This window comes from Marmota monax, unplaced genomic scaffold (assembly GCF_021218885.2).
Source record: "Marmota monax isolate L192 unplaced genomic scaffold, Marmota_monax_Labrador192_F-V1.1 WCK01_AAM20220418_F8-fsc00211, whole genome shotgun sequence".
In the NCBI taxonomy this organism is placed as follows: domain Eukaryota; kingdom Metazoa; phylum Chordata; class Mammalia; order Rodentia; family Sciuridae; genus Marmota; species Marmota monax.
In genome coordinates, this window is record NW_026694080.1 from 440,212 (window position 1) to 449,722 (window position 9,511).

The following is a 9,511-nucleotide window of genomic DNA, read 5'->3' on the forward strand; positions in this document are numbered from 1 at the left end:
CAGGCATGGCCAGCGGCCTGTCTCCTGTTCTAGTGATCTGTTTACTAATCCTGTTCTAACCAGATTAGAAAGTCCTTGAGGCAGAAACTAAATCTGGTTCTTTGAAGCCTCCCCCATCCCCCCAACTCATCCCTCGCAGGCCCAGCCTGGCACGGGAGGTGGTGTTCAATAAATACTGGGTGTATTGAAATGATTTCCTGCCCTTGGGCAGTTTGTAGGCCAGTTGAAGAGACAAACACCCGGTGTGTGAGGTTAAATAATAACTGAAGCCAGCAGGTGGTAAGTACCAAATGTGCATAACAGATAAAGGGACTCAAAGCAAGAAGATAGTGGTATGGGACAAAGCTCCTAAGAGGTTCTAGATCTTGAGCCCTGAGAGTGTGTGTGTGTGTGTGTGTGTGTGTGTGTGTGTAGGAGGAGGAGAGGGGAGGGTGGAGTGGAGGTGACTCATTCTGGTTGACATCACCACAAAATAGTCTTCGTGCTAGACACTTTACATGCATTATCTTTCAAATTTAAGGATGGGGGAGGGGTTTGGGAGGGTTGTAAGGGAAAGTGCCCAATCCTGGCCTGCCCAGAGCCAGTGAAAGTGTAGGAGCAACCTTGAATGTGGGCTCCCTGCCCTCAGTCCCTGGGCACTGCCTGTTCCCTGGCCTGCCACTCCTACATACTACACCCAAGAGCACCCGACACTGCCCAGTTCTGGATGGATGCACTCTGGTCCTGCCCTGGTGAACAAATGGCTGTGTGACCTTGGGTAAGACACTTCCTCACCTGTCATCTGTCCCTCCTTTGCAGCCCTTAACAGGCTGTGGCTTTGTGAGTCAGTGTCCAAGTGATGCTTGCCACCTCCCCTGATGTTACCTGGGCTGCTGTGGTGCCTGCCCTCCCCGCCGCCACCACGCACACATACTTTGTTCCCTCCCAGTCTGGAGCTGCTGAGAGGAACACTGGGTACAGAGTGTGAGAAGGGATGGTAGGTTTCCTGTGGTTGCAAAAGGAACAGCGGGACTTTCCCTGCTGTACCCAAGCTGTGGGAGAAGTGGGGGAGGAGGAGGAGGCAGGGCCAACCTCCAAGGAACTTCTACTCTCTTCCCGCCCCTCCTTAGTGCTCCCAGCTCTCAAAAAGGCTGGTACAGTTTGTTACACTGGGGCCGGAATGTACCGTGTGTTTCATATGGCCTCTGTCCAGTCCTACACTGGTCACTTTATGTTTACACTTCCTTCTCCAGCTGGGGCATCCTGCTGTCCGTCAACCCTGCTCTCATCTGCCCACCTCCCCTGAGTTACCCACCAAGGATCACGAAGTGAGTCTCCTGCCCCCATGGTTCATGGGGGGATGGGAAGTTAGGATGCAGAAAGAGCCCTGGAGAGGGGAAGTCGGACTCCAGAAGGGCAAAGCCCCAGTTTCCTTTCTTTCTCCCACCACAGGAATCTCTCTGAGGTGGGTCCTCTTCTCCTTGCCACCCTGGTTTCCCTGGCACTTCAGCAATATTCCTGGGTCCAGCTGGACGTGTCTATCAGGTGCCTCCCAAAACCTAGTAATCACTGAATCTCCCCCACCAGTCTCAGAGAACACAGGGCAGAGTGGAGGCCTGGCACTGGCCAGGAATATCCTACCCTCTTACCTCCAGGAGTCACATATTCCTAAAATAAATTGCAATTTTTTTTCTTTTCTTCTCTTTTTTGAGACTGGAGTCAAGCCATGTTGCTCAGGCTGGTCTTCCACCTTCTGGACAATAGCAATCCTCCTGCTTTAGTCTTTCAAATAGCTGGGACACCACTACACCCTGTAACAAAATGGAATTTGACACTAGGGGATTTCTTTCTCTTCCTTTTTTTTTTTTTTTTTGGTACTGGGGATTGAACCCAGAAGAGCATTACTATGGAACTACATCTTTAGTCCTTTTTGCCCCCCCCCCTTTTGTGTGTGTGTGTGTGTTTGTGTGGTGGTAGGGATTGAACCAGGGCCTTGTGAATTCAAGGCAAGCACTCTAGCAACTGAGCTATATCCCCAGCCCATCTTTAGCCCTTTTTAATTTTTATTTTGAGACAAGATCTCACTAAGTTGTTTAGGGCCTCCCTAATTTGTTGAGGCTGGCCTCAAACTTGTGATCCTCCACCCTCACCCTCCTCAAACTTGTGATCCTCCACCCTCACCCTCCCAAGTCACTGGGATTACAGGTGTACACCACAGTGCCTGGTGACACATGGTGATTTCTTAATGATTTTCTGAGTTGTGATCAGTTCGTCTCTTCAAAGTGGCTTAGATATTCAGAGATAATGCATTTTTGATCTGGCCTTCCTCCTAGAGGAATAATGTAATATTATTCACCCATTTGACAGGCCGAAACCTGGAGACTAGCAAGACCCTGGAACACACTCTCAGCAGTGGAGTTGGATGGTCAGGATTGTTCTTCATGGGCTCAGCTTGATTCTTGGCCAGCTGGCCTGCCTGCTGCCCCTCACCTTCTACCCAGAGGTAAACTGTCTGGTTGTACTGATTTAGCACTGAGATCCAAAAACCAGAAGCTGAGACTGGATCCCAGGCTGTGAAGTCAGCTCTGTCGGTGGTAACCAGAGGCACACTTACATGGCCTTTCTTGGGACTTAAAATGGCCGAGTTTGGGGAATAATCAACCTGATGTCAAGCCCTGCCATTTGTATTAGATTGTGTATTAGACTTTTCATTTCCCTGTCCTAACTCAGGGTGAGCCTAGAGTTCCTCCAAAGTAAGGGAACTAGCACCCCATTCTCTTGCTGGGAAAACTGGGTTCAGAGCAGCTAGGGTGCTCACCCAAGGGCAAGAAACTAGGTGTGTGATTGCGGTCTGGGTGCTTTGCTTCGCGCCACAGGGCCTCTTCTGAGTTGGGAGAGGAAGAATTTCCCAAGATGTCCTGAAGCTGACTGGCCTTTTGCCCAGCTCTATCACCAAGGAGGGGACCATAGCACCCCACTGCCCATGCCACCATCCTCTACCCTGGGGCTGACACCAGACATCCTGTATTTGGTCAGCCTGTCCTGAGCACTGGCTTCCGGTCCTCAATTGCTTTCCTGGGCACACTGTGTCCTCTCTGAGCTGCTGCTTCTTCCTCTGAGTACTTCTTCCTCTTTTATTCTTCCTCCTTTCTCCGAATTCTGTTTACATACCTCCATCCAACTGTGTTTACTTTTATTTTTGCTTTTTGTATTTCTAGTCTCCTGAGAAGTTTCCCAAGGTCTCTTCCTCTTCGTTCCTCTGCCACCATCTTGTTTCCCAGGAAGTAATTTCCATTCGTACTCCACCCCCAACACCACACCTTGCCCCAAACTATTGCTAGCATCAGATTGTTCAGGATCATGTATTCAGTAGGCACTTATCGAGTATCTACTGTGTGCCTCAGGAATTTTGTTCATGCTCTAGGACCCAAAGTTCAAAAGCTATGCCTGTGCATTTAATTAAGCACCTACTGTGTTTGTGCAGTGGGCATTGTGCTTTAACCTAAAGACGTAAAAACTGGTTGCTGCATTCAAGACCCCTGGACTACTTGGGAAAATGCATAAAAACACATTTTGTAGGGTTGGGGTTGTGGCGCAATGGTAGAGCACTTACCTAGCATGTGTGAGGCACTGGGTTTGATTCTCAGCACCATAAATAAATTAGCAAAATTAAGGTCCATTGACAACTAAAAATAAAATAATAATAATAAAAAAAAAACTTTTGATTTTGGGAATGTTTTGGGAAGTTGGGGACCAGTGTGAAAGGCTCCTCTGAGTAGAAGAGTCTTCTTTGTGTCTGAGGGGAGCTAGCTAGGCAGAGTAAGGGTGCACAGTGTTCCAGGTAGCAGGAACAGTGTGTATAAAGGCACACAGGCGTGAAGCAGCCCCATGTTCTCCGGCGGGCACTCAGAATTGTTTGGTCTGGCTGGACATGGAGTGCAGGTTGGGAGCCCAGGGAGATGAGGCCAGAGGCAGACAGGCCCAGATGGTGCAGTACCTCGTGTTCCAGCAAAAGGATTGACCTTTATCCTGGAGCAGCCGGAAGCCCAGGCAGCCTCATGGCTCCCTGCAGCCGGGGAGCTCCAGGGCTGGGCGTGGGCCAGACCCAAAGTGTTCTCTGAGCCTCCATTAACGCACATTTTATTGCCCTTTGGCTTTGAAAAGCCTGTGGGAGAGTCACTTAAATATACCGCTATTTCCAAAGCACAGTCATTCATTCATTCATAAATGTTTAGCAGGCTCTGATGCCTGCCAGGTGCTGCTCCAAGAACCAGGACCAGTCAGTGAGCCCCACAAAGTCCCATCTCTCAAGAAACTTGCATCCTCAGTAGCTGGGGGCAGGGGACAGGCCATAAATAAACAAGTGAAACAAATTATTAAGATAATTTCAGATCGTGATAAATGCAAAGGAGAAAAATCAAATCGTGATGCCCCCAGAGAAGCCAGGTCTCCTAGGTGGTCAGAGAAGGTTGCCCTGAGGAAAGCCATGTTTGAGCTCAGACTTAGAGGACACAAACAAGCCTTCCTGTGAACATCTGAAGGCTGAGGGTTCCAGGTACAGGAAAATCACATGCAAGATATGTGCCCCAAGGCATGAAGGAGCTTGGGGGTTTTTCAGGTTTAGAAAAAATGGCTGGGTCAAATCTGTCAGTTCCCAGCAATGCTATGCAAGGATTATCAGATCCATTTTAGAGAGATGGAAACTGAGGCTCAAAATGGTAAAGTTCCTTGGCCCAAATCACAACTGATAGTACAAATTTTCACTCCAAAGCCACTGCTCTTTTTTTCTACCAAATTTCGAGTTCAGCAACCTTGTGTCCCAAATTATCCAGGAAGTTCCAGTTTCTAAAATCATTTTTCATTTTCCCCTGGACAGTCATCTTGGACATTCTCTCTGTTCCAAACCATGACCTTGAGCCCTGTCTTTGTCATGCACTACCAATGCAAGCACAGACTACCACTTCACCCTTGTAAGCCTCAGTTTTCTCATCCTTAAATGGGGAAAGTAACAGTTTCCATATCATCGTCTGGCTGAGGGGTAAAAAGGACATCGTTGGTGTGAGGCCGAATGCTGGGAACACTGGTGCACCATCCAATTAATAGTGCTTCTTGTGACTTTGGAAAATGGAGGCCAACTGCAGAATGGTCCTGCCCTCAAGAAGCTGGGGACCCAAGACCTGGAGAGAGAGAGAAAGAACTGTTGTGGGGCCTCTGAGATGGGAGACGGGGGGGGGGGGGGGGGGGGGAACGGTGGAGGAGAGGGCAGCCACAATGGCCTCTTCCTTTCCCCTCACTCGCCTCTGCTGGGATCCCACACTGACACATCTTGTACTTCCCGTTTCCAGGGAAATTCCTCACCCGCTGGACCACACCCGCTCTTGAGGACCTCGCGAGCTCTCTGGGCAGAGCGGAAGCCAGACAGAGACCGGACTCCAAGGCGACAATCCCAGCTCTGTGTGTGCCAGGAGCCCCCAGGGGCAGGGGCCCACGCTGCAGGAGGTTAGCTGCCCCCCAACACTCAGGAGCCAGGAGTGGGCTGCAGGGACAGAGCGCTTCTCAAACGAGGAGGAGCCCCCGTGGAGTACGTGACTCCTGCCCCTCTGGCTGCACGCTCCAGTTACCAGGACAGAGACCCCTCCCCACGCGTCCCCAGCTTTCCCCTGCTTCCTGCTCTGGCTGCTGGGAGGCCCTGTCACCACACATGCGCGAGCACGCACTCCGACACACGCGCCCCTCCCAGGCACCCCTGAGAGGACCAGCTGCAGCTGGGGGGTGCACTGAGTGCTGCCAGGTCCTCAGATCCACAGCCTCCCCCCATCCTCGCCCCCTACTGCTCAGCTGCTTGGAGGTTTAAAGCAAAACATGACTGTCTTTCCTGCTGCTCAGTGGCAGCGGCGCTGCCTGAGGGTTATTTTTAGCAGGGATGCGAGGAAGGCACATTTCTCCTTGACTTTCACCAGGGACAACCCTCACCCCCCAGCCAAGACTCGCCTGGGGAGGCAGGTTCGGAAACCCCACTCCCAGGAAGGGGAAACTGGTGGGTTTTCTGTTCTTTCAATTCATCAGGCCTTGAAGTCAAGCTAGGGGCTGCTCTGATGGGAAATTCTAGGTTCCAAAGCCCATGGTTTCCCCCGCCATCCCTGGTCTCTGTGTCGCTACAAATTTGAGGAGCAAGAGGTACGTTGTGTCTAGAGGCAGGTCGCCCAGGCTGCGGGTGTTGGGGTCCTGGGGCAGCCGCGTGGTTACAGCCAGGCACTATAGATTGCATGCAGTGCCCGGCTTTGTGGGGGAGCGGTTCTCACAGATGCTGGCTTGTTAATTCATTAAACTGCCTGTCTGGCCTATACATTTTTTTCTGTATATGTGTTTTTCAGAAGCTAGATTTTTTTTTTTTTTTAACTTTTGAGACAAGGTCTCCTTAAATGGCTCAGGGCCTCATTAAGTTGCTGAGGCTGGCCTTGAACTTTTGATCCTCCCATCTCAGCCTCCCAAACCATTGGGATTACAGGCATGGACCACCATGCCTGGCTAGATGCTAGAAGTTTTTATTGTACATTCTATATATAGTCAGATCCACAAATATTAATTGTACAGAATGAAGAATTTTGACCAATGTATAGATTATAGATCCCAGTAACCATCACCTAGAGCAAGATTTCAGATATTTCCACCAGCCCTAAATTCCCTTGGGCTCCCTCACAGTCAGTCCCCACCCCAGAGGCAACCATGGTACTGGTTTCTATCACCGTAGGTTAGTTTCCTGAGCATGCATGTGAGCTTTACAAATTTAAAAGAAATACATCTCCTACTGTAGAAGGAGGAAGTAGACCAAAAATTCTTACTGTACAAAGAAGGTTACTTGAACTAAAAACAAAACAAAACAAAAACCTAAGGAATCATTGGCCAGAGAAACAGGAGGTTTTGGAGCCAACCCAATGCCTTAGCATTGGGACAGAGGGCTTGGGACACTTCTTGGAGCAGAGGCTGTGAGTGGTGGGGGGTGGGGAAGAGGACCAGCCAGGCTCCTCTGTATTCTGATAAAAGGTTCCTCCCCTGCCCAGCAACTGCCTGAGTTTTGAGCAAGGCCAAGGCCAGGAGGAAGGACGCTCTCAAGGGCATCTGCCCAGAGACAGGGAGAAGTTAGGGCCCCTGGGCAGTTAAGTTATTTGTCTTTCCTGCCTTCCCTTTCAAGGTCTGTCTGATTTTGTGCCTCCTTCACACTTTGTCCTGCCTGGGGAGGGGAGAGGCTGAGGCTCTCAAAGGGACTTAGAAGGAGAGAGACAGAGTTCTGCCTGCCTGCCTTTTTTCCAAAACACCGATTTGAGCGCCTACATTGTGCGGCAGCTCCTGCCAGCTGCTGGGGATCGGAGAATGACAGACATGTTTTAGCTCGCTAAGGAGTCAGAATTGGCTCCAGGTGAGGCAAGGCCTCTACCTCCTTCATGGTGGAGATGATGGCCCAAACAGGTGACTTAATTCAGGAACAACAATCTGTTGGAACAGGGAGGCAAAGAATGGTGCCCCCTGATTCAACCCTAGCCAGGAATAAGAAAGCAAAGGAAATAAAACCTATGTCCTTGTCTGGGCTTTCTCCCTTGCAGATTTTCTGGGGCAGTGGAAAGAGCACTGACCCGAAGTCAGAAGACCTCATTTCTGCTTCTAGGTCTTAGAAGCACTTCCTCTTTCTGGGCCCCAGTCTTTTCCAGGGAACATGAAGAAGGCCGTCTCCAGAGGCCTTCAAAGGGTGCCTCCAACTCTGCCTTACCTGAGTGTACCCTGCATTTTTCTGCCTCAGTGCCTTTGCTCAGGTCATTTCTGCCACTGAAAGCCCCTTCCCTCCTGCTTCCTTCTTCTGACAGTCTCTTCATCACGTATGACCTAGTTAAGGTGCTGCTCCTGGAGACCCCCAGTCTTTAGGGATCTGTGAGTGTGTCATCCAGATCCCCACTCCCAGAACAGACCCTCCTCACAGTGAAAGTTAAGTGCATATATCTACCTTGAATTTTTAGGCATTGGTTCTCAACTTTTTAAAATTTCAATTCACTTAGAGAAGTTAAGACTCCTCAATTTATAGGCCTCATGTTTTCTTACTTTGTGTTGGAAAAAAAGTACTTGGTAATCAAAATTGGAGAGAACTAGAAGAGAAATTTTTATTATTTTATGTTTGAGTATATACACATGTATATATGCAGAGGAGTACTACCTGTCTGATCTTCTTGCTGTGTGCCCTGTTTTGGTCACTAATACCAGGTGGCATGGTGGCTTGGGGCAGATACCTGGGGGCCACTGCAGATTCTCCCCTCTCCTATACCATCCCACCAGACCTCATGTCCCATGGGGTTTTCTTGTCCCATCTAGACCCTCCTCAGGCCTCATTATCACTGCCTTCCTGTGGGTCAGAACCTCCCTCCCAGGGCTTCTAATGGCAGAGGGAGGGCAGGAAATCCCCCAGGCTTATCCCATGCTCCTGCATCCTCCACGCTGCTGCCAGAATGGTCGGCCTCAAAAACACAGCTCATCTGCAACTTAGGATCCTTCACTGGCTCAAATGGAGGCCTGAATTCCTGGCATGGCACAGCCAGCCATATGCAGAACAAGCAACTCTCAGCCTGTCCACGACTCATGTTAGAGCCTTACTCAGTACCCCTCCCCAGCTCACCATGCTGGTGTTCACCTCCAAGCCTTGTGTGTGCTATTCCCAGGCTGCCTTCCCTCCGTGACCTAGCAAGGACCTTCTCATCTCTCCAGATTGAAGAGGTCCTTCTTGGCCTCTGTGAGAGCACATTTTGTAATAATGCTCACCATCATTATTTAAAAGCCAGTGTTTCTACAGGCACACACCAGACACCATTCTGCTGTTGTGATGCTGTGTGTGTGTGTGTGTGTATACATATAGATCAACTTATTTAATCCTCATAACAACCTTGATAGGTACTATCATTACTATCTCCATCTTATAGATGGGAAAACTGATACACAGAGAGTTTAAGTGACTACCTGGAGGGACATGCCAAGTAAGTGATAAAGTGGGATCTTTCCACAGCCAGTTCTGCAGAAGGATCTATGCAGTTAAATCCAGCACCGTGCTGTGCCTCTTCATTCACTGTTAGGGGTAGTTTGCCAACTTGAATAGCTTTGAGCAACCAACATCCACTGACAGGTGATGAAAGAACAAATTCATTAACATTTAATGGGGGCTGGGGTTGTAGCTCAGTGGTAGAGCACTTGCCTAGCATATGTGAGGCACTGAGTTCAATCCTCAGCACATAAAAATAAATTAATTAAATAAATCTATTTTTTAAAAATTTAATCAGATGAAGAAATAAGTCTCATCTTCATTTATGTAAGATGTCTGTCATACCAAAGCCATTTTATTTTTTAATAAACATAGAATATTTTAAACCTGTAATCCCAGTGATTTGGGGGCCTGAGGCAGGCAAGTTTGAGGTCAGCCTACACAATTTATCCAGACTCTGTCTCAAAAAATAAAAAAGGGCTGGGGATGTAGCTCAGTGGTAGAGGGCATCTGAGT

General features: G+C 49.2%; 1 long non-coding RNA gene across 1 annotated transcript; it reads left to right on the plus strand.

Moving 5' to 3' along the window:
* Positions 1–293: 293 nt before the first annotated feature.
* LOC124106718 (uncharacterized) lies at positions 294–6,325 on the plus strand. The gene is made up of 5 exons (XR_006856127.2): positions 294–757; positions 1,233–1,307; positions 1,432–1,524; positions 2,347–2,482; positions 5,325–6,325. It is a non-coding gene; the product is annotated as an uncharacterized LOC124106718 (long non-coding RNA).
* The last annotated feature ends 3,186 nt before the right edge of the window (positions 6,326–9,511 follow it).